The sequence below is a fragment of the Siniperca chuatsi genome, linkage group LG16, assembly GCF_020085105.1.
Source record: "Siniperca chuatsi isolate FFG_IHB_CAS linkage group LG16, ASM2008510v1, whole genome shotgun sequence".
NCBI classification, from domain to species: Eukaryota; Metazoa; Chordata; class Actinopteri; order Centrarchiformes; family Sinipercidae; genus Siniperca; species Siniperca chuatsi.
Genome location: NC_058057.1, coordinates 9,453,661 through 9,479,898, shown reverse-complemented (window position 1 = coordinate 9,479,898; position 26,238 = coordinate 9,453,661). Strand labels below are relative to the sequence as shown.

General features: G+C 42.5%; 1 long non-coding RNA gene across 2 annotated transcripts; it reads right to left on the bottom strand.

Annotated features, from left to right (window-relative positions):
- Window positions 1-9,629: 9,629 nt before the first annotated feature.
- On the bottom strand, window positions 9,630-18,360 carry LOC122863141. Of its 2 annotated transcripts, none has more exons than XR_006374924.1 (3): window positions 18,229-18,360; window positions 16,359-16,809; window positions 9,630-10,001 (listed from the first exon to the last, which is right to left on the bottom strand). It is a non-coding gene; the product is annotated as an uncharacterized LOC122863141 (long non-coding RNA). The 2 variants fall into 2 exon arrangements; XR_006374923.1 differs by lacking the exon at window positions 9,630-10,001 and adding an exon at window positions 13,565-15,647.
- Between the last annotated feature and the right edge of the window lie 7,878 nt (window positions 18,361-26,238).

The following is a 26,238-nucleotide window of genomic DNA, read 5'->3' as shown; positions in this document are numbered from 1 at the left end:
AAAGCTGAAATACAATAAGATAATACAAAAAAAAAATTCTTACAATAAAATATGTGCACTGTGGATTATCATTTCAGTAAAATTGGCATCCATGGCAGTGTTATGGGAGGTCTCAAGGGAGGAAAAGGCCAAAATATCCTCTCTCAAATACCACTACAGACAGTGTAAGGTCACTACAGTCCATGTTTTAAACCCAATGGGAAATTGGAATGTTTCCGCTCTAGCTTTGTGTGTGTGTGTTTGAGTTTTCATGCTTGGACCATGCACTGGTCCAGTCATGTGGATGTTATCTGATGAACAGCTGATGGTGTTTATAGGAGAGTTTCCCCCTTAAGAGCTTTTCCTGCACACTGTAAATCTCACTAATAAGGCCCGGGCGCCCGGCAAGCGCCCTCCATTTTACCGTCGGGTGATAAATAACCGCGGCCTCACCGACTGGACAGCCACCGGACAGAGTCAACTGACTACAAAGAGAGAGAGAGAGAGAGAGCAATCCCAGAAGTTAGGGGCAATAACTGTGGATAGAAAGGACTCAGGATGCACTGTGATATCAGAGGAAAGCCATGAAGAAGATAAATGTGTGTATTTGTCTCTGTAATTGTGTGTAATTAAAAGGTTAGATAAATGTTGGAATAAGGAGGGTGGCAGCTTGTCTGCCTCTGTCCAAGTCTGTGTGTGTGTTTTAATGAAAATCTGGTTATTTTCTGCATGTTTCTAAGGTAACGACTGATTGTGCATGGAGACAGCTGTCTGACGGAATGTCCTCACCCCCGCAAGCTCATTAATTACACACACACACACACACACACACACACACAAGTGCACACTTATCGCTTATCTTCTCTGCGTATGAAGGTTGAAGTGATACACACAACTCTTGTAGGATGGGGAGGGCAGAGAGGGGTGATAGGGAGGTGGAAGGGGAGAGATAGATAGAAGGAGGGAGGAAGGGGGGAATCTGGGAGAAGAGGGGGAGGAGAGGATTTAGAGTGAGGGAACTGTTGAGTTGCTGTTATGAATGACTTTCATGGTGAGAGGAAGTGGCAGGAGGTCAGTATCATAACCTATTATCCCAACTTTCTAGACTGTTTTTAGACTCTACTGAGTGCGATGATTAATGAAATGAGCTATCCAGTTAGTTACCTGTCCAGCAAATGTTTACCCTCTCCTGTTGTGTCTGCTGTATTTGGATGAAGATCTAAATAAGGGCGACAGTCGACTCGGAGAGGAAGTTTTTAGGGTGGAGGGTGAGCCCCACGGCCCATCTCCAGTTTCCCGGTCTGGTCAGTAACCATGCAGAGTCGCTGTGCCACATAAAGAATGCATTAGCCCTTCTCATGTGCCCCCACATGCCTTGAAGGAAAGGTTTTATTAAATTATGTATGATTCCTGTGTTTTTGTTATCATGCATCATAAAGCTGACTGTAAATGGTAAAACATCATGTGGAATGTTATGCATGTTTGAGATGGATGATATGAAGCAGTCAAAGCGTTACATGCAGTTGAACCTTGCACATGTCTTGTGTGGATAACCAAAACATACTGAAATACTAAGACAATACGTTTTTTTCTTAAGGAAAAAAAACCCCCAACCACTCAACAGCCATCCATCATGAGATATTTATTATTGTTAACCTTTATAGGAGCTCAATAGCAGACAGCAGAAGTGTGTTCCAGTGATGAATCTGACCTCTGCTGGCGACGTCTCATGATTGTTACACCATCTCACTGTCTGAAGGTAATTCATGTTTACAGCTTTCCAAGATGCTTCCTTCATACAGCCCCACCTACTGTAAAAACCAGTGTTAGATAGAACAGCATCAGTGTTGATTGTTTAGTGGCCGTGTCACTGATAAATCCTTCGGCCTTTCTTGCTTTAATCATTAGTAAAAATGAATGCTTTTTCATATTCAGGTTAGATATCTGTTAAAAAAGTTGTGATGCATAAAAAAAGAATCTTCTCACATCTTTTTTTTAAATGAATAGCCCAACAGGCCTCACGTACATCCACACTTCCTCCTCTCTTTGTCTTATAATACTTCCTCTAAAGCAGACACAGGCCTAATCACATGTGCGCACGCACACACACACACACACAAACACACGCATACACACAATGATGTATGTGTGAATAATAAGGTGTTAATTCTGGAGGCGTTGCCAACATGCTGTCACCCCTCCAACACACTCACAGACCGACACACAGCTCTTTTTAGACCCTTCCACTCATTTCCTCTCGCTGTCTTTACAATATGTAAGTGATTTGGCCTTTCCTGCCTCAACCACCGATGCCTTTATACACGACAGTTGCAGCCTGGTCTGACTCATGCACACACACATACTCACATTCCCTAATAACAAGACTCAGTGATATCAGTGATAATGTCTTGAGAGTCCAGGGCAGTGTGCTTGCGCGTTTAGATCAGCGATCCAGATTGTACAGCGTCACCTCTACGCCTCGCCGACCACTGCTGCAACACACACATCACATCTACCCCAGCTTGTGATTACCTGGAGAGTTTTTTGGGAGCCCTAATATGCCCGATGGTGGTGTGTTGGTTACGGGGTGTTGGTTTTCACTTGTGTCAATGTGCGTTTCCTGCTTCAGATACAGATGTCTAGGATTTGGAACTTTCTCCTTTCAACACCTTCTCTCTCTAGCTGATGACCACAGATAACTCCCTCTGTCTCATTCCGTCTCATTCCATCTCCCTCACTCTCTCTCTTTGCGATAATGCTATGTGGATGTTTACTTCAAGATAACTTTATTTTGACTGCTCATGTGCCCCTGTGCAAGTGGTGCGTGTGTGTGTGTGTGTGTGTGTGTGTGTGTGTGTGTGTGTGTGTAGGGGAGGCTGCTGACAGACATGGACAACAAGAGCATAAAGAGGGCTGACCGGGGGGAAGAGAGGACTTGTGTGTGTGTGTGTGTTATTCTATGGTTGTTTATGGCGGTAATGGGCTGCTCGGACTAGACCTCTTTTGATCCCTCCACGCCACCTCAGTTAGCACCTCTGTATGCTAGGAAGTGTTGTGCACAAAGACATCTGCTCTCTGAACTTGATGAGACACCGTAGACCTTTGGTCCGAATGGATTTTTGGCCTGTTACGCAGACACAAATAGAAGTGTCCACATGAAATCTCAACACATGGTTGCATTTCGGGCAACTTACTTGTGTTTATGATGTTAATCTTTTTAGAACTTTCTCAAACTTTCTTTTCAAGGAAAAATTTACAGGCAACACATATAGCACAGCTATGTTGGCCAGCATCTGCTCCATGTGTGCGTCTTAAGGGTGGATACGTATGTGCTCCACAGTAAAGCACGTTTATGTACTAACTTAGCAAAGAAGCCTGTGCATTTTATTAGTTTCTGTCTTTGCATCTGTCGGATGTTTGCTACGTTATATTTAGCGTTTACATCCCTGCGTCTGAAATTAGCCCTGCCACGGTGGAGCTAATTCTGGGAAATACATGCTAAAATAAGGTCCACATAAAACACATTCTCTGGTTTCCGCTCGCCTGGCTCTCTCTGATCACTCTGCTGTAACCTGCTAATCACAAGCAGCATGGCAGCACGCTGGTCACAGCCCACTATGTTTAGTGTTTACAAGGCTTAAACAGCCCTGTTTAGACATGCTCTGCTCATATAGGCAGAGAGACAACAGATGCAAACACACACAGAGACAAACACACTTTTTGTAGTACATCCATCCATGCAGCCCACATGCACGCAACACACACCAACCGCTTGTCTCTGTTGTCGTTTGAGGTAAGACAGTGCATGTCTTCAGACTGCAGCATGAGGTTAACACAGACATCTGTGGCTGGGCGCTTATGGTTTGGAATAAATTGGAGCGTAATTTTAGATTTCTGACCATGTAACTTAAAGACAAGCTTTGATAATGTGTGTTGCTGCAGTACAAAGGGCATAATTGGATCTTGACAAGTTGCTGTATCATCAGTTTAAAAAGAAGTTTGTTGTGTTTGTTCCCTCTCCTCCTCCTCCTCCTCCTCAGTTCATGTAAGGAAATGGCAAAATAGATTAAAGATTGGAACATGTGGATGAAGAGTACATTGAGATTTCATAGCATTTCACTGAATCCGCTTATCAAATCTGAATCGTATGAAATCCCTTATTGACTCCACTTAGGTTCAGGATTCAGCATTTCATTTAATTAATAACTTTATCAAAACTCAAATATTCATCTTAAATCTGTAATCACTTTTTGTTGGACTGTGCTGCAAACTGATGTTTAAAACTGGTAGCGCCAACCTAAAATCTGCTGCCATTGTAGCTGGTGTGTGTGTCCGAAGCGTCTCACGTGCGGCTCAGTCGCAGCTCCTTTCCCCGTGCCGCTATCTTTAGTCTATTTTTTTCTGGAGCAGCTTGTGTCTCTGAAGCGTGGAACTCACTTGTGATTGTATATATATATATGCCTGTATTTATTGGCACTTTACTCAAAATTTATTTTTAATGATGCATTTCATTTGTTTCTGACTTTGCCTACACTTACAGCAAAACTAGTGTTTCATGTTTGTGGTTAGTGAGAGGGAGGGAGGGAGAAAGCCAGCACGTTAAACCTCCATTCTGTCACCTCCTGCTCTCTGTGATCACTGTCACTGTGTTTTAATTCTGAATTCACGATATAGCTGTTCTCGATGACATATTTCTCTGTTTCTGCTGTCAGGCTATATTTACATTTAAAATGAGATACAGATAAAGTGTTCAATACAGAAAAAGCATCTGTTACTACATCTGTATGAGCTGCAAACATTTATTTATGCTTGTAAAATACAAAAAAAAAATGAAAATACCTATGAACTATATTATAAACGTGGCTTCTGGAGAACAGACGCTCTGCTTCTGAAACATTTCTAGTGGACATTGAAACCGTGACGGAGCCGTGAACCGGAGCCAGAACGCTGTGCCCCTGGATTTTGTGTTCATTCTGTGTAACCTGACCTTCTAAATTAACCTACTACTGAAATTGACTGTACATGATCAGCAGATTCACAATAGACTTACCACTCTGTTGGGCTTGCTTAACTGCAAAAACCCACAGTAGACCAGACACCAGCTTGCAGCTGGCACATTAACCAGACAACAGCCAAGAGTTTCATGTTGGTCACTTTACTTTAGGATGTGAATTAGCTACACCTGATATTCTACTGTCATTGTAACCAGCAACAGTCAGCACTACATTGCTCTTCCCTAATAGAAAAGACATCATAGATTTGTTAGCCGCAGAGCTTAGCGGATCTGGGTATTTTGCCAGCCTGGAATGGGAGCCCAACCTTAAGGAAGAGTGGGACCTGGAGATTTCTCGAAATGTGCAAGTCTCCTCTCCTCTGGCCACTCTGTGGGCCCCTGCGGCGTTACAGAGCGTGACGCCTACAGCAGTCAAGGGAGTCGTAGCCATGCTCCTAGATTAAATACAACTCTCAGAGGGGAGAACGGTCATGGCCACACACACACACTGATAGCGTGCTAACATCACTTCAAGCATCATCAAACAAATGCATAAATTGTACATATAAGATATACTGTGGACAAACACACACACAGTCATGTGCAGATAGGGATGTATAGTCAAGCAGAAAGATACACTCACATGCACATGTAGAAACTGTTTGTATGTGTGTGTGCGTGCCTCTCCTGTTTGTGTTAGTGAAAGTCCACTGGATTTATCTGTTAGCGCTCAGAGGCCAGTGTGTGTGGGATCCCAACACATTGGAATTATGGGAGATGAGGTCAAAGATCAAGGCCCGGAACACACCACAGTGTGTATTGTGTGTGAGTATCTGTGTGTACTGGAGGACTGATGATACCGTCTCGTCAGGGAGTGCGCTGTGCACGGATCATCAGGCGTGTGATGGAAGGTGTTCACGAGGAATTTAGATTTGCACTGAGAGAAAACAAATGAGAGGAGAGAAAGAGTGAGGAGGGAGGGGGGAGAGTAAGGTGACCTGGGAACATCAGTTCTGTGCCAGAAACTACCGTCTTGGAGCCCTTCAACACGGTGCTTCACCCTCAGTTTCTGGAACTGAGCCGTGGATGGGTTGATGTCATATTATCGCTGGATGTGAGAGGTTAAGTCAAGAGAGTGGAGTGAACAGCGTGCTGATTCGACTTTGTTCAGTCTGTCCAGCCAGGTAGCTAATGTTAGCTAGTCTTTCAGTTTATGCCCTGACTGTGCTGAAACTGATGTTGTAATGATGACAGCCTTGCAAGTGGTGCTGTTTTGTTATTCTTGCTGAACTGTATTGCACATGTGGGCATTACAGTTATTGATGTTCAAATTTGTATTTAGTCTTTTGTAATTGTGCAGGTGAAAAATTGCTTGAGATCTTGAATCGTGCCCAAAACATTGAGATTTTAGCTTTCAGCCACATCGCTGGATAGCTCTATGAAAGGACAAGCATAAGTATTCACATTGCACAGTTGTCGACTAAAATCATAATAATAGCATATCCTGTGTACAGCAGCCAGAGAAATGAAAGTCTATTTCTTAGTGTTTCTATTATTTTGAACCCTACACACTGATATCATAGTGCACAACCCGGCAGTTGAACACACAAATGCTGCAAGTGAAAAAGGGTGAATTTTAGGGTTCATAAAAAATCCAGCAACAATCCACACACACAGAGAGACATATTTTCATTAGATGCTAAGTATACATTGATGACAGGTCAGAGATGTGAAATCATGTGAAAAGATGTATGGAAGTTGGTGGGAATGTGAGAGAGAAACTGAGTGAGAGAGACCGTAACTCTTGGTTGAGAAGGGTTAATAGCGCATCACCAGAACCACCAGGTCATAACCTCTGCTCACACACCGTTTTATTTCAATTACAGACACCTTGTATCTCTACATTATGTGTGTGCGTGAGCGCGTGTGTGGGTGTGCGTGGACTAAGATGGAGTGTGAATGGTGTTTATTTGGTCATGGGTCTAAACCGGATGGAAAGGTGTGGGTAATAGCAGCACTGGGAGATGATGTCATGAACATACACATACGTACACACACACACACACGCGCATGTGCGACCGTCAGCAGTATGGTCTTACTGGGATAGGAGCTCATGCTACATTGGCGTCCGAATGCCGTGTCCTTCCCAGCAGCGTCTCCTGCAGCGGGTTGGTCGTGGGAACGGAGCGCTCTCACATGAGGCCGCTGACAGGCAGGCGTCTGTGTCTGAGACAGCGTTAATGCAGTCCTCTCTCATAGTCATAGCTCCTCTTCTTCGCCAATCGAAAGAGGAAAGGTAATCTGTGAGAATCTGTTTTTTGTGAGCAATGAATTAAAATCAAGACAGGCACTATTAGATCTTTTCTTTACCAAATGAGATCAAAATGAGTCTTCTCCAGCAGCGCCGGCTTGATTCTGATGATGGCATATGTAGAGATGATACATACATTTCAAGAACAATTTTGGAGGATTCTGCAAAAACCTAGATTATACTGAATGATATGGCGACTACAGTATGTTTAAGGTTAGGTAAAGTTTGTGGTAATGGCTGAGGTATGGTCAAGGTTAGGCAACTGAAACACTTCAGTCATGGTCACGGTTTAACTCTAAGGCCTACAGTGAGGGAGGAAAATAATAATTAGTGGTCATTAGCAGCAACTAAAAACAAGGTCATACAGTGTGTACTGGAATCATAGCTATTAATTAGTAGTTAGATATTGTCCACATCAGTCTTGTTTCTTATTGACATGTGGCATTATCTGCGACTTTCATTACACACATTATATTATGTAAATCTACATACATTCTAATTATTTCACAGATTAAGTTTAGATGTAAAACAGGAACGAGGAGACATTGACCTCCATGTCAATCCATTTTTATGATGTTATTTATCAATTTTGGAATACAAAATCCTTACTAAAAGTTGCAAGTTGCATTTAAATTCCTCAACTTTCAGTCAACTTTCAACCCAGTCCCCGCTTTCCTCATTATTTTAATTTCTATTTTAGCACAATAACTGTGGGTTTCACGTAGTATAATTGATCAAAGCTGTTATCCTGACCTAAAAGTAACCTCTGCTGGCCGGATTATAGATACAGCCCGTATAATATCAGAGAGGTAAGTTGTTGTCAGCAGTGCAGTTTAGTATGCCCTGATGCTAACACGACAGGCATCACACAGACAACCACAACTGTAAACAAACACACACACGAACACAGGTCGCATACGTGTCTCAACAGAGCAGAACCAGAAACCAGCAGTTATCACACAGCAACTGGTTACAGATGAAACAGATGAACCCCCCCCCCTGCCGGTCTCATCTACCCTCCTGCCTCCTAAAAAAAGATCCCGACTCAGATAGTCTCGCCTCACTGCAGGTGTGAGTGTAAGCTTGGGTGTGAGTGGAGAGAATCCAGAGAGAGGCAAAGAGAAAGACAGGGGGAGAGTGGGACAGACCAAAGCAGAGAAAACAGAGAGAGAGAGAGAGATGTGTGAGCAGATTAGGCTCGTCCTTGGCGCCTGTCTCTGGTTCCAGTGAACTGATGTGTCACCCGGATCCTGAGGGTGCTGACAGCAGAGCTGGGGAAAAGAGGTTGTTGATGCTACTTGTTATTTTGCCTTTTTTATTATCTGAGAAGCTTTGTCTGTGTTTTGTCCCTACATGAATAGATAGAGGAAGAAGAAACTTTTTTTTTCACATTATGTCACCTGTCTGTTGTCGACTTAGATTGGGGTTTAGCTATTTGACTCCATGCAGCCTTTGGTACTATCACTACAAACATACTGTATAGACAAGCATCATTCATTTTTGCAAAGTTTCCAAAGACACCAAATGCAGATATCATGCTGAATTACAGAAAAAGTGAATGAATCGTCATCTGCCGTTAAATGGCACCTTGAACGTGAAAACTCAAGATGCCATTTCACAAAGTGTGATATAACTTGAAGAAATGGAAAAGGCATTTTCAAAGCTTTGAAATGAAGAATTTTTTTTTTATTACAATTACAAGGTTTTATTTGTGTTGCTCTGGTCATTGCTTCTATTGGTTATAACATCATATGTTGTACTCATGCAACATAGCAAATGGAGCAACAACACGAGTGCTCAGACGATCATACAGGTTTTAAATAAGATGACAGTTTGCTACCACTTTATTTGGAGGTAAAACTGACAGTGAGCGTTTTGTAATGGCACTAATAATTCGACCGATAATTTGGGCAATAGTTTCTGTTCGCCTTCATTTTCTCCACCAAAAAGACTAATCAGGTGGATTTGTCTACAACCTGTCGTGACTGCTCATTCTTTTTGTCCCATTGGATCAATTTTCATCAATGTCGTTAAGGTTAGAGATCTCAGTAATTCACTTGGTGAGTAGATTTTTCTTTAAAAAAAAAAAAGAAAAATAATAATTACCAAATGAACCGATGGCCAGAGCTGCAAAAATAAGGTGGGGTATGCGATTCTGGAGAAATCCAATACCAAGATATAGAGCGAACAACGACACAGCAAGTAAAGTAGAAAGTAAGCTGAATGTCCGTGGGCAAGTCATTTAACGTTACCTGACACACTGATCATGGCTGGAATGGCTAGAACAGTGCTGTGTACAAATAGATTTTTTTTCCCAGCGCACACACTGAAAGGACAGCTAGCAGACCGCGAGGAGTTGCTGAATTTGACAAAAAGACGTGTATTGGATTAAAATTGCATACCCCACCTTTAAGGGACATTTTGGAAACGCTTCGGTTAAGAATGAGTTACTGATTGTTGCACAGGAACTTATAATATCGAACCCAAATGCAGGACATAGAGCACTGAGGAAGGAAGCTGATGCAAAAGAGAGTTTACTGGACACAATACTTAAGTAAGAGGGGAGAGGTGGGGGTTAAGCCGTGAACCAGGGAAACGAGGTGGTGGAGCGGGCAGAATAGCCAAGCAGAGCAAATCCAGAGATCCAGGGAGTGAATCCAGAGTCCAGGGCTTGCAGGATTGGGAATGAGGCGGGAGTCGGGTCCAGGCAGGCAGTAACTGAAGGCACAAGAAACACGGGTTAGCATAAAGCTTTGACAAGGCAACAGACAACAAAAGGCTGGCTCAAGACTAACTGGGTAGCTGAGCCTACGATCTGTGGTGGAGTTGAAGCCCAGTATTTGAAGCAGAGTAGACTGAAGCTGATTGGTCACTTGCCAACCGACACCCACACACCTTATCCCACCCCTGTAATCAAGCACAGACACACAACACCCAGAGAGAGAGGGAGAGAGAGATTCCTGGCTAGGAGGAAGCAGAGGGGATGACACTGATTTTACCTAGGGATGCTAGTTTGTAGCACCTTGGAATTTGTTTGATTAAAATAGTTGGTGAAGACAAGTGACTGAAATGTAATATGTCTGTTGTGGAATAAGGTACTATGCTTTTTTTAGAATGTCTGTTTCTCCTTTTGCTTCAGACCCTTTCTTCTCATCACCCATGGCAAGTGTGTACATACAGTATGTGTGCATCTGTGTGTAAGAGTGTGTATGCGTTCTTAGGTGACACACACATGGTTTTCTCATAGCTCTTTTACAGCCTTTTGCTGTGTAACTCTGACCAGTGTCTAACCATCTGTCCTGCTCTCTGGATGGCTGTAATAACCAGTTCCCCCCCTCCGTCCTCTCTGCCCTCCCCCTGCCTCGGACCCTCTTCCCTGTCCTCACATGAGTGACTGCCCAAAAAAAAAAAAATAGAAGATGTTCTCAAACTTGATTGACAAGTGATATCTTCAACGTGAGAAACGCTGCAGCAATGAGCCACAGATGTCGCAGAAATTAAAAATAAAGTGAACATTCACGCCCAAACAATAGAACTGTGTGACTACAATCATGTGTAATGTGATAGTGTGACAGTGTGTGTGTACAATTTCTCACACACACCCACTTTCACAGGCACACAAGGTCACACACACACACACACACACATACGCTTAAGCATTTGGAGGTGGTTTATTTCATTTCCTTCACACCTTCACATCTGCGTGGCAGACACTGGCCTTGGTAGATAGGTTACACAAACACACACACACACACACATACATATGCTTTCTATACAGTAATGGATACAAAGACATGCATTCACAACAACTGAGTTATCAAAATGACTCAGCCAGGAAAAAGGTGCAGCTGTAGGGAGGTACCCATAAGTCTCTGTGAAGAGATAAAGAACATACACACACACAAACACTGAAGCTGATGTTCGGGCGACATGGTTGGTTTCCTGTGTGTTGCTGTGGAGGCATGCTCCCTTTGAAACATTGCAGGTTTATGCGTGTACGTGCGTTCATTGATGGATAACTGGTGTCTTTAGGCTGCATTTTATTTGACAGCATACTTAATTCAACCACCCTACACAGATGCGAAATACAAACGCGCGTATGCAAACACCAACTCTAAAACACACAAAGCAAAGGAGGTGTGAACAGGATGGGAGTTTCATATTTCACGTAAATCTATAGATAAACGTAGTAACTAAATGAAAAGTCAGAGTGTTGGTGCTATTTACTACAGCCTATTAAAAATCAAAGCTTAGAGAGGTGTCGCTTGGTAACCTCCTAAATAGAGTGTCTGGTTCTGTGCAACTGTTTTGTAGTTGGGTGTCGAGTTCCGTTGTCTTAACCCATCCCAGGATACTTTACATACTGTACTCTATCTGTATGCGTGCGACTGTGATTATGAACACAGCTGTGTATAACTTGACATGTGTGTGTGTGTGTGTGTGTGTGCGTGTGTACGTGTGCGTGTGTGTTTGCCTGAAGTGACGCGTCATGAAGTAAGAAGAACTATTTCAAATGAGGACATCTTTACTCAGGGTGTTTGCAGGCTTAGTGGCTCTTTCCAAACCAAATATGATGACAAAAGCACTTCAACTGAAGCATGCGGACGCCTTAATGCTCAGCATCATGAGCATCTCGTTTGAATATTTGCTTCTACCACCAAGATCTGCACCACAGAGCAGCATGAGCAAATTGAACAGGAGTCTTTTAAGCGTTGCTCTTGGTTGTAAACTGGATTGATCCTCCTTTCATTCATGCTATAATAGCTGCAGTCCTAATGCTATCCAAACTTCGATATATGACTCATTAAATATTAATTTACATATTATTTGATTCATTTTGAGAAGTCAGTTATTGGATATTTTTCGACCCATGGGCATGCGGTGTAAGCTGATTAGTCACCTCTTTTTTAACCTCAGCGCAAGTCTGCATGTGCATGTGTGTTATGTTAACAGGCTTATTTCCGCAGGTTTCGATGTAGATGTTTTTGTCGGTTTTAAACTCCTGTGGAAATCCGATCTGCTTCCTTTCTGCAAACCCCACAGTCAAAATACACTTGTTTAGGCTTCGTAGGGATTACACGGGGGTTAGCTAGGGCCAGAGGAGTATTTGTGGATGGGTCAAGGTGGATGGGGTGTCTGGAAAACTTTTGGTTAAGGGGGTTAAGAAGCAAATTTTAGGTAGATTTTAAGGTGAGGTGGTTTTGGGTATGAAGATGGATTTTGCAGGTGTTGGACAAAAACCTTGTAGCTCAGAAAAATGTGTTCTCCTTCATAGCCATTTTCTATTTGAGAAGACTAATGAAAACTAAAGGAGGCTCCCACTGAACCCCAGCCAAATGACAGAAAGAGGGAAAGAAAGTATAAATATAGCAGGAGCAGGGTGTTGTAGTGTGGGTGAGTAGCTGCTGCTCCAGCCTGAGCAGTGTGCTGTGGGGTTAATTAGGCGTATCAGAGACTAATCCCTCTCTAGGGTCATCTGCCGGGGTCAGGCCTAAAAAGAGAAAGGTCACAGCAACATCCGGCTCAACGCATTAATGATGGGTTCGTACTGTAGACCTGCATATGTGTGTGTGGCTTGGAGGGAGGCGATTGTGCCTGTTATTTTGTTAGTATATGTGAGTGTGTTTCGATGACATTCATTTATGTTTGGAATAATTCTCATATCTTGAAAACAGTAATTTAATCCACAGAGAAGCTTTAAGTGTCTGCTGTCAAGCCTTTTTTAGAGGCTATTCAGTCATGTTGTGTGTCCCCAGCCCGAGTGTGTGCATTTATTTGCTCAGGCCAAGTGGTAGCAGATGGAACAGTATTGATGATTGGCCTCTGATCACTATTATTGATCAGTGATTACAGTGAAAAGACTACTGTATTCAGCTGAGCAGAGGCACAGACACACTGAGGGAGCTACTGTAGCCCACAGGGGACAAACTGCTCTGTGTGTGTGTGCAGCAGTGTGTGTGACTGCTGAGCAAAGACAGGGATTAACACAAAACACATAAACGTGTTAACACACACACAATGATGCACTGACATACATACACCACAGATGCACATAATTCCATTATCACATTCACCGACCAAGAGACAGATGCATGACATTTTCAGCTATCAAATGTTCTGCGACAGTAGCTAATTTTGAGAATGCTGTTTCAGTGCGAAAGCGTCATGCGTCCACACCAGTGTAGGGTTACGGTAGAAAATGGCTAAATGTCTTCTTTTGTCTCTTTCGATCGGCAAATAATAAAAGCAATAATTACAGCCAACATCTGGTCAGGATTGGAACAGACGGTCTCAGCTGGTTAAACCTCCGTTTTGCCCCCTCCTGTGCTCCATGATCACTGTGTTTTAAGACAGCCAAACTCACAATGTAGTTGTTCAAACATCAGCGGTTAATTATCTCTCAGAGAAGCCGATGGTTACCTCTGTGACCTGAATGCATGCTAATACATGAGAGGCACAAACTGGGGCTAGGTAGCTCGCTGCCATCGGTGTGTGAGTGTGTGGATGAGAGGCAAATTGTAATAAATTGGACGTTGGATAAAAGCGCTATAAAAACAATCAACAGTTAAAAAATACTTTAAAAAGCTATTTAATCTCAGGTCATAAATGCCACCACTGCCACACTGCTCGCACACAGACCAACACACACATACACCTGTACATATATCAATAATTCAAAAACAAATACAGTTGCCCCTCATGAGACCTGGAAAGGCTTTTGTAATAGTGACATTCATCTGCCTGTCTGTCCCTTTCTCTCTGCTTCCTTCTCTAAACGTCTTGTGTATGTGTGTCTATTTTTGTGAACATGTGACAGTCCTGGTTCCCCGACATTGCTCTGAAGACCCTGACTCCTATATTGTGTTACACCTGCTTTTCATCGCCTTCAGATACGCCTCAGCTCCAGAATAGAAAAGCTCTATTTTTAGTTTTTATGACCCCAGGATTGCCTTTGTCAAAAAATCTGTCCTGTGTCAAGGGGACTGACTTAAATGCTAAATATAGAGTTTGGTTGAGTTGTAATAAGTGAACTGAAAAATGTGCTCTTAAATTGTAACTTGTATAGATGATAGATAGAAAACATGAAAACATGATTTGATGATGTCAGAAGTTCCTCATAAAACAGGATTAATGTGATAAATCTAATTCACTGCCCAACACAGTGACACACAGTGTAGTTTTCTAGTTCAGTTAACATACAGTTGTGCTAAAACTGGCTCATAGACCTTTGTCTCTGTGGCAAATGGGACTTGTTATAGGAGAAACAGTGTAGGTCTAATTAATAATGTTAAAAATGGCTCTGCTCCATTCAGGTGTCCCAGTAAACCATGCCAATGAGCAAGCATGCACGATCCATTCAGTAGTAGCCCTGGCACTGTTATATCTCAGTAGAATGTATTATTTCAAATCCAGCCTTTGACTATTGACACATCAACAACCCCCATATTTACTGTCACAGTAAACTGACTGTTCTTTGAGATTCTTCATTTTAAGACAAGAGGAGAAATAGAAACTAAAGTGAAGTCAGCTTTTGAAGATGGATTATGATTGTTTGGAAATCCACCCTCTGGAGTATTTGTGTAATAAATAAGAGGGGCAATAAGGAGCGGATGATGTGATTTAAGGTATGACGAAACGCATAAGGAACAGCACCAAATGGAAGGTTGTGATTAAAGATCTGGATATGGCCAATTTTCTTTAGGCAAAGGCCAAGTTGTGATTAAACAATGTCTGTTTTGAATTTTAGTACTGAAATATTTCATCTTTTTAAATTAACCTTTATGATTTTCTCTAAATCCAATTGGAAACCAGAGTTGTTTCCAACATAAAGCAGAAGCTCTATAAATGTTTTCCTTTGTTTCTAGTAAAACATTCTAACTTTGTTTTAAAAAGTCATTTATAATTTCTTACGATCGGGATTATTGATATCAGACTATTGGTAATTTTCAGGACAGGATCTGTGTTGTGATTGGTTGCAGCGAGGCCTGCGTGTGGTTGGCCGGGAGCCAGAGTGATTGACAGCTCTACCTGGGTGGTAGGAGGCAGTGACAGCTCTGTTGCTGTGGAAACAAACACAGCAAGCCGGCCGGCCAATCAGAGTTGAGTGAGAACCCCTGGGATTCATCTAACACATGCTGAAGATTTCCTCAAGACCAAAACACACACACAAAAAATATTCTTCTATGCGCTATACTTTTTTTATGGATATATGGGTGTGTATGTGTTAAAGTTTATTTGTGTGCATGTGCGTATGCATGTGTGCGTGTTGAGTTAATGTGTGTGTTCTCCCCGTGTGGTGTGGTCTTCTGTCGACACTGTCTCTGGGTCGTTGACGTAGTTGTCATGGGAGAGTGCTCTCTGGACCTGTGCGCACACATACATTCACACACACACACACACACACACACACACACACACACACACACACACACACACACACACACATACACACACGCACATACACACACGCACATACACACACACACAACCAAGGGACAGGGGTCAGCTTGTATTAAAAGACCAAATAAACGAAGCTTTCCACAGCACCAACCCACCGCAGACAAGACAAGCAGACAGAAATGGAGAACGCGACAGGAGGAAATGTGTGTATGTGTGGAGGTGGGGGGTGGGGGTGGGGAGCTGTAGAAGGAAATATGTTTAATTTCTTGGAGCAGCAGGTTGGATCAGTGTGTGTTCCTTACCTGGAGGACATGAGGTCAACCACACCTGTGCTGGTGAATCATTCTGTCCTTTGACCTTGCTATAGGTATGGTAGTTTACCACAATAATCTCTTTAGCATATAGAAAGATGCTGTTATATCCGAGTGTCTAAGCCTGTCATTAGGCTGCCTGCCATGCCTTTTGGCTGTAGCACTGTGCCGCTATTCGCTCAGCTGTCCCGCTTGTCTGCTCACTCTCTGTAAAAGGCACGACCTTGGAGCTGATGTGTGTGTGTGGCGGTCTGTGTGCACACTTCATGTATGTTGCAGTGCTGATCAAGCGCTCTATCCCTCTGTGGGTTTTGTGGACGCGGGAGAATCAGAAAACAGGATCATACACATGTATAATACACACCGCACAGTATGTAGATGAGTTGTTCTCTTCTTTAAATGGTTTCATCTGTGAGTCCAAACACTACCACCTCTGTCCTTTAGTCTATCCCAGTCGGCCATCTTGTTATCTCTCTGTCACTCTCTTTTCTCTGTGTATTTATCTTTCTTTCCCCTTTCATTTCGCTTGCTTTATCACATCTCCTTTCAGCTCCTCTGTCTTTACTTCTTTCTCTGTTTATTTCATTCTTTCTCCCTCTTTCTCTATGTTTATTTCTCCGTCTCCCCTGTCTGTCCTTTTTTCTCTGTCCTTCTTTCTCTCAGTCTCTTTCTCTCCCTCTCTCGGCCGTCATAAATCGCTTTCTTGTTGGCTGTTGAAGTGTGAGGAATGGCAGATCTGATGGTTTCTCACAGCTGTTGCTCGCTTTCCCAGGTTCACCTCACCGCACTGCCCTCTGTGGTCCTGGCTTTCAGACCTGCAGGCAAAATATACAAAACATGAATAGGGTTTTAAATATTTGAACTGCTTTGATGTGTGCTTGATTTATCTTGCTGAATAGACCAACAAGTGAACACATCGCATGCAATGATAAGATAAATCAGGTCCTCTTTATTAAGCAATCAGAACATATGAGTGTTGCTTTGTCTGGGTTTGCTGGGTTTAAAAAATGTTTCATAATTCTAAATTAAGGGTGTAATGACATCTTCCTCCTTCTTGATCACAACGTTATTGTTTACATTGCACAGTAAAGCAAGATTTGCGGAAATCATGACCCGGTTTCTCAAGATAATCCACAGACCTTGTTGTGAGCAGTTTCGTGTAGGAACTATTTTTACCGATAGTTCCTACATGAAACTGCTCACAACAAGGTCTGTGGATTATCTTGAGTAACCGGGTTGTGATTTCTGGAAAGAGACATTGCTGTTGTTGTTGGGGTTTTTTTTGGCAGTTTGAGCATCACAAGCTGAGTGCCATATTGTTCCATTATATTTAAAACATGCAGATATCTCTACGGCCGATATCTCCAAAACTCACACCAAAACAATCCAGATGGATAAACAGCACTACAGGTAAGAGGGGAAATGTGTATTTTTGATTTTGGGGTGAACTGTCCCTTTAAGTATCATTTATTCTGCAAATGAAACAAAAATGTTTTTAAACCACTAGAGATGAAATAATGTCAATGAGCCCAATTTTAAGTTGCAGAAGACATTTCTCAGATCTGTTCATGTCAGGTGATCATTTCCAAGATGTGTTTTCATTGAGTGTGTTTTTCCATTAAGTAACTGCCCTTTGGGAAATGGCACTCTACATCAACAGCCCCAATACATACTACATTTTCAATACTGGTTCATTCCAACTGCTTACAGGATGAAACTCCAACCTGAACCTACAAACATCTTACGTTCTGATCATTTCTTTTTAACTTGAGTGTAGCTGCTCTTGTGAGTGCTCTTGGGCTGTACATTTCTATAATTGCATGTAACAAATAATAAAACTGGGGGCTACACAATGCTTAGATAACTGCTAGTAAGGTTACTAAAGTCTCAGTAGAGTGTCTATAGTAAGGAGAAGAAAACTACTCTATAGAGAACCGTCATGAGTAAACAAAGATATAAGTGAATGACAAAAACCACTGCCTTATACAGACATTTGGAGCCAGCAATGTTCCTCCAAGTATGAAAAAGGCTGCAGGTGTGTGGAGTCTTTCAGTGGAAATAAGATTTATACCTACACATACGTGCTGTAGCAGGGTTTATCCTGACTTTGACTCAGAGCATATTCCTTTTGCTATACTCAAAGTTGCTATTTTATTTATGAGCTCTGCCTAACTTGCATTATTTCCCAAACCGTATTATGATGTCAGCAGGTAAACATGTAAATATTGACTCACCGAATCCCTTGTGCACCTCGTGCCTGAGAGAGAGAGTGACAGCTCTGTTGTTGTATGAAGACGCAGTGTCCTGTGTCAGCACAGTCTCACAGCACATTGCAAAATATCCTCTTGCCATTCCCCACCTCTCAGCAGACGTCCTACCCCCCACTGACACACACACACACACACACACACACACCAGCCCATTCCAGGCCAGGTCTCAGTATGGCCCCACCACGTACACAGAGCGCAGTGTGATCTAACGCCGGCGGTGATACAGTATGTGCTCGTCAAACAACCTTTCTGCCAAATTGTTCCAAACTTTTAGGACCTTGATTATAAGAAAATAATCACTTCAACAAAGAGAAGCCAAAGATTAGCGTGTGTATGAAAGTGTGTGTGAGTGTGAGAGAGAGAGAGACAAATAGACATCATGTTCTCATGTGGCCTGTTCAGCAGCTTTCATGTGGCCGTCACTCGAACAGCAAGACACAGACAGAAGAAGAGAGAGGATCCGATCATTATTATCACCTACAGGGATAATCAACTTGCGACCTCTCTTTTTCTCACCCCATCCTTCTTCCCCCCTCCTCACTTTCACTCCCTCTGTGCTCCCTCACCCTGCCTCCTCCATCTCCCCTCCTCTCATCTTTCCCTGCGACTCCCTCCTCTTGCTCCTCTCTCCTCGCCCCCATTGAGTGAATAGTGATCATGTCTGGCATTTCATCAGCTCTTTGCACTTCTCTCCTCTATTAAGATGGATGGGCTGCTTGGCTATAAATGAGCATGCTAAGATGTGGACAGGGCCACGGTCAGGGAAGGGCTACGTCCACACACACATATACATATGGGCACTCACACGTACCTTCCCTATTAGTAGCAGTGTGTCAGAGCTGGGGCCCATGAAGGGGCACTATTTTTGTTACATGGAAGCAAACACACACAGAAGATATACACATACAAACACACCCACACACACGCAGGCATGACCCTGTCAGTCACCTCCGGCAGCGTCTGCTGTGGATCAGTAACCAGCACACTGCTGACCAATAGTTCTAATGTCTCATATCTTGTAATCAAATCAAAAACAGTATTTCAGCAACAAAGTGTTAAGTTGCTGGTTTTGCAAAAACACACACTGGTGTTTTTAATTTCATGCTGTGAATGTGTACTTTATTGGAGAGAGGATATATGCCATTTTGAATGTTGCGATGTCGCTAATTACAGCAAAAAACACAATCTTACCCTTAACTGTGTGCAAGAGGATTTAATCCCACAATTAAGCAAGTGCGCATTAGGTTTGCACTGGGCTTTAAAGGGAAAATCCATAAAAAATCAAGACTTGAATTGATGACCATCATGTGACACTTCTACACACATGCAGATGGTCCATTGAATTAGTGACTGGCTTTGTGGGCACTTAGATTGTTTGTTTGAAATATTGCCCTCAAATGAATTTTATTTAAATGAAGGGCTCCTGCCTAGCCTGTCTAAAGTGAAACATTTTACTTGAACCCTCCATGATTTTAACTAAGTTAAACAAAACAGCTAATTTGTTAGCATTCAAAAAACTACTGCTCCCATGAAATTGAACTCATTGGAACTGCTGGTTTCTTACTTTTCCCTGAAATGTCATCTTTCCAACTTTTTAGCTGTAATCTCCATTGTCCAAAAAGGTCTGTGCTGTTCAGCTCTCCTTGTCCTGCTATTGTTACAGCCATGTCTGGACTAGCAGTGGCCACTGGACTCGCCTCATTCTGTCAAGCTGGTGATGCTTATCCTGCAAAGGACCAACCCCATCACCAGACAACAATGTCCATATTGGACGATTCTGCAAAACCCTGGATAATGTTCATTGACAATGGTTTTACGTCCAGCTACAATTACACCACAATTCAGTACATTTGTTTTTTTCTTTCTACAAACCCGATTCCAAAAAAGTTGGGACACTGTACAAATTGTGAATAAAAAAGGAATGCAATAATTTACAAATCTCATAAACTCATATTTTATTCACAATAGAATATAGATAACGTATCAAATGTTGAAAGTGAGACATTTTGAAATGTCATGCCAAATATTGGCTCATTTTGGATTTCATGAGAGCTACACATTCCACAAAAGTTGGGACAGGTAGCAATAAGAGGCCGGAAAAGTTAAATGTACATATAAGGAACAGCTGGAGGACCGATTTGCAACTTATTAGGTCAAATGGCAACATGATTGGGTATAAAAAGAGCCTCTCAGAGTGGCAGTGTCTCTCAGAAGTCAAGATGGGCAGAGGATCACCAATTCCCCTAATGCTGCGGCGAAACATAGTGGAGCAATATCAGAAAGGAGTTTCTCAGAGAAAAATTGCAAAGAGTTTGAAGTTATCATCATCCACAGTGCATAATATCATCCAAAGATTCAGAGAATCTGGAACAATCTCTGTGCGTAAGGGTCAAGGCCGGAAAACCATACTGGATGCCCGTGATCTTCGGGTCCTTAGACGGCACTGCATCACATACAGGAATGCTACTGTAATGTAAATCACAACATGGGCTCAGGAATACTTCCAGAAAACATTGTCGGTGAACACAATCCACCGTGCCATTCGCCGTTGCCGGCTAAAACTCTATAGGTCAAAAAAGAAGCCATATCTAAACATGATCCAGAAGCGCAGGCGTTTTCTCTGGGCCAAGGCTCATTTAAAATGGGCTGTGGCAAAGTGGAAAACTGTTCTGTGGTCTTTTTGGAAGTTCTTTTTGGAAAACTGGGACGCCATGTCATCCGGACTAAGGAGGACAAGGACAACCCAAGTTGTTAGCAGCGCTCAGTTCAGAAGCCTGCATCTCTGATGGTATGGAGTTGCATGAGTGCGTGTGGAATGGGCAGCTTACACATCTGGAAAGGCACCATCAATGCTGAAAGGTATATCCAAGTTCTAGAACAACATATGCTCCCATCCAGACGTCGTCTCTTTCAGGGAAGACCTTGCATTTTCCAACATGACAATGCCAGGCCACATACTGCATCAATTACAACATCATGGCTGCGTAGAAGAAGGATCCGGGTACTTAAATTGCCAGCCTGCAGTCCAGATCTTTCACCCTTAGAAAACATTTGGCACATCATAAAGAGGAAGATGCGACAAAGAAGACCTAAGACAGTTGGGCAACTAGAAGCATGTATTAGACAAGAATGGGACAAGATTCCTATTCCTAAACTTGAGCAACTTGTCTCCTCAGTCCTCAGACGTTTGCAGACTGTTATAAAAAGAAGAGGGGATGCCACACAGTAGTAAACATGGCCTTGTCCCAACTTTTTTGAGATGTGTTGATGCCATGAAATTTAAAATCAACTTATTTTTCCCTTAAAATTATACATTTTCTCAGTTTAAACATTTGATGTGTCATTTATGTTGTATTCTGAATAAAATATTGAAATTTGAAACTTCCACATCATTGCATTCTGTTTTTATTCACAATTTGTACAGTGTCCCAACTTTTTTGGAATCGGGTTTGTACAATAACTGTGTGTGGCAACTATGGTATGGTTAAGGTTAGGGAAAGATTGTGGTTATGGCAAATAAACTATTGTTTAGGTATGTTAGGGTGAGGCAACTAAAACACTTGGTTTAAGTTAAGGAAAGGTTGTGGTGACAGGTAATAAAAAGATTAACAGGTCTGTAACCGGACACAAAGTCTGGTCTGAGCCCATCCACCACCTCCACACCCTTACTTTCTGCTCTGCTACATATAGGGCACACTACTTCCTGTATTGGCTCTGAATGTTGTCATTGTATGTAAATCGTGACATGCAGAATCATCCAGTATGAATGCAAATCCAAGGTATTTTGGGCTGAGGGCCTGGTGGGGAAATAGAGTTTAAGAGCAGCTAAAAACAGACATATCAAATAAATAAAGATATTACATTGTTTTGTCTAAAAAAGTACTACCCCTGTCTAGAGAAGTTGATTGAACTGCATAACATACAAGCCAGGGCTGTCACTATGATTTTGATTTAGGTTCACTTACGTCTAGAAAAGAACCTGGAAGTTTTGGTTTCACTTTGGCCCTCTATATGAAAATGCTTCCCAGTAAACCCACCATGGGTGCCGTCACAGTGCCTTGAAGGAGTTATTCCATTATTCAGGGTCTATTTAGCAGCTTTTAATGACATAATCATTCAGTTTAATGTCACACTGGCTCAGTTTCACACTTTATAGAATTGTTTAGTGTTAACATACTATTTGTGCATTCTAGTTTGGGTGTTTTCCCTCTTTTCTTTGGGGCCACTGTTCAGCAGGTGCTTAGGTCAAGTTCCCAAAAAGTCCTCAGCCCTTAAAACTGTCCGCCTAAGGCAGCTGTGAATAACTGTCCTGCATTTGGTTATGTGTCGGCCAGAGGGCTCTTAAGGGACACAGCCACAGAGCCTGTCCTTTCATTTTGGCTCGACATTGTCAGTGTCTCACATAAGCACGTGGCGTTATATACTAACTATGAAGTGTACATGTGTATTCACAAGTGTGTTTCTGTGTGTCTGCATATCACTGCAGAACTGGAGAGAGAGTCGTTGGAGGTGCTCATGTCCTTTTTGTTGACATGGAAAGATTACAGGAAAATATTGTGTCATAATTATTTCTCCCACCCCCCTCATAGATCAGAGTTCATGGGGTGTCTAATAGTGGGGGTACTGAGAAACATGCCCTGTGGAGCTGAACATAAATCAGGGGGGAGATTTGATGACAAAGATTTAACGGCTGTAAAGGACACCCTGAGCCTCAGATTCTTGCAACTGTCATCAAATACCCACTAGGCCATTAACAGGTCACGCAGGCCCTGCTGAGCTGAGCCTGCAACATCATCAGCACAGCCACCCTCCTCTTGTCACCAGCTGAAGCCCCCCCAGAGCACAGGTGCCCTTCCTGAAACAGCAGCAGGGGCACAAGAGCCTCTTTGCTCCAATATTCAGTTCTGCCCTCTCTCCTCCATAAATCTTTGGCTCCTTAAATTGAGAAACTCTGCTATGTGCAAGCTTGACATGACCCCTGAAATGAATCCTGAATTCTCATTGGACATCTTTCACTGAAATCCAACTGACTCAAGTGTTGACACATATTTTAAGATCGTTACAAAATTCCTGTTTGGGAAACCTTTGAGAGTCCTTGAGGCTTTTCCTCTATTTCAAGATAAGTTTGTCTAAACCGCCATTTGTAATTCTAATATGCTGCTCATCAGACACAAACAGGCCTCTTTTTTTTTGCCTCTGACAGTTGCGAGTTTCTGTGCCAAACCTTATTCTGTGCTCCAGGGAACTTTCCTGTCACTGCCCAACATGACCTCACCTGTGGACTCCCCAGTTCATATGCTTGGTCACGTACTGCAGGCCGCAACTCCCCTCTGAGCACGCTCAACCACGTGGTCACGTCGTCGGCCTGTATGTTAATGCACACTTCAATCACACAGGACGCTAAAACCACATAACTGGCCTCTATGCTAATGCTAACTTCTGTGTTGAGTGCTCAGGGTAGCCAATATCCTGAGGGAAGAAAGGCAGAGGAAAGATATGGTAAATAGGTTTATTCCACTTTTGCCAATGCTCCATCATACTGCAAGCAGGCATATTTTAGCAATGCAAGCAGGCAAAACACTCTCATTCACGCTTCACTTTTATAGTGTATGTCTATATTAGTATGCCTGAGCTGGCATGAATGCATGCCCATACATGCAAACACACTCTAAAATGAAGACTGATGTCTCTCAGCTTTGATTTGATGCCTCAGAGCTTTGGGGATATTCAGTGTCATGATGAGATGCTTTGGCAGCACTGCAAAGTGTGTATTTATGTGCGGCTAATGTTAACAGTAAATCAAAGTAGCCTACTTTAGGTAATAATAGATATTACAAGTAAAGATGATACATTAAACAGAGTGATTTGTATAACTGTGAAATTTGTTGTGATGACACATTAAAATACCAGATGAAAAAGGCTTTCGGGGTTACAAGCTAAATCCAGCTTCCTTCTCTAAAACAATCTACGTCTACCGACAACATTTAGTTCCACTACAGGAAGAAGTCTGATGTTCATTTAGTGCAGACTTCAACATTGGAGGCCCACTCAGTGCTGACCTTTTCAGTACCATGATGATACCAAGATATTTCTCTAAACCAACTGTTTTAGTTGCCTACCTTTAGTATGCAATAAACCATACTGTGGCTGCCATGTCAGTGATGTTTCTCTAACCCTAACCCAATGATTTTAGTTCCCCAATAACAAGTAACCATACCTTGATAATACTTTAGTTGACACAAGGGGATATTGCAATATATCCCTTTCCTACATGCAGGAAAATAAAAATAAAAACATGAATGGTAAACATTTTGCACATATTTTAATTATAAATGTTTTGGCTCCTATATTGATTAAAAATAATATTTTATCTCAGTGCCATTACATTGCCCACAAAATGGGCGGCTGTGGCTTAGAGGGAGAGCAGGTTGTTCACTAATCGGAAGATTGGCGGTCCGAAGTTCCAAGTGACCTTGGGCAAGATGTTGAACCCCAAATCGCTCCTGAGGGCTGTGCCTTTGGTGTGTGAGTGTGTGTGAATGAGTTTTTAGACTGATGAGCAGTTGGCACCTGCCATCAGTGTGTGAATGGGCTGAATGTGATATGAACATAACAATGACATCTATGCAGCAATGCCAGTCTGGATGAGACATATGAAGATCATCTTGTCCCTTTGCCTTTGTTGTATTTCAGGCATATTTTATTTCTGAATCAAGTTTGGATGTCTTCCTTGTGAGGATTTCACCCCCAAAAAAGTCCTGAGCTACTGATAAATGGACATGCTTGCTTCAACTTCACACAAATTTTGAACACACACACACACACACACACACACACACACACACACACACACACACACACACACACACATACATACATACTGCTCCTGCTCTCTGCCTCCCCGTCCTTCTTTCCTCCTCTGTCCTCCCCTCCTGTCCTCCTCCTCCAGTCGGATTGCGTGACAGATCTGTCACGTCGGCACCTGGTCGTACACAAGTGTTAATGTCCCCACCTCGGCCGAGAATCACTAGACCACTGACACCATCCAGAAGTATGTCTGTGTGAATATATGAGTGTGTGTGCTCAAGACGTTCTGTAGCTTTAAACTGATTTTATCTATCCTCCCCAAATCAGAATTCCTAGAGTAAGGACTTTACAGGGTGAAGGAGATTTAGCTAGCATTGTGTATAAATGCGCAAATTTCTCTCTGTGTTTGCCATGTGTGCTTCTGTGTGTGTGGTACGGATGCACCGGGCAGGGGTCCCGTCCCCTGTCACTCAGAAACAACAAGCCAATCATTCCTGGGTTCTAAAATAAGCTCTCCTCCCCCCCTTCCGTCCTCTCCCCACTCCTCTCCCCCCTCACATGTGCTCCTCTCGTCAGCACCTCTCACCTTCAGAGTGACAGGAGACAACTGAGGGGGGGACAGACGGACAGCAGGAGAGAGTCAGCAACTTTTGGGATGAATAGTTGGGAAAGGTGAAAAATCAAGTTGAGTAAATCAGTTAAGAACTGCAAAACTAAATCAGCTGATCGACTTTTCACATAATCATACCTGGAGGGGAACTTTAAGAACAAGTGCCACAGTTGTGACCTATCAGACGATTTTAATTTCAGATTCCCCACTTAAGCATCTCAGAAACCCAAAGTATATGGGGTCACACTTGAGATCATGAGAGCTACCTGCAGTATCAGGATCTAGTCTACAGTAACCAGTATTATTTGATTGTTTTGAGCTCATTTGTATTGAGATAATAGGATTTGTAAACTCACACATACAGTAAATGCCCGTATGCTGGGTTCCCAGTGCAGTGCAAGTTCAAAATGGCCAACTTGAGAGTTCAGTCTGTGCAGACAAAGAGAGTGTTTTCAGGAGAATTCATTCTCGAACATATCCGCAATTCCAGCTGTAGTTTTCAATTGTCTTTTTACTGCACAGCCATGATACAAAGATAAAATACAGTATAGTTTTGG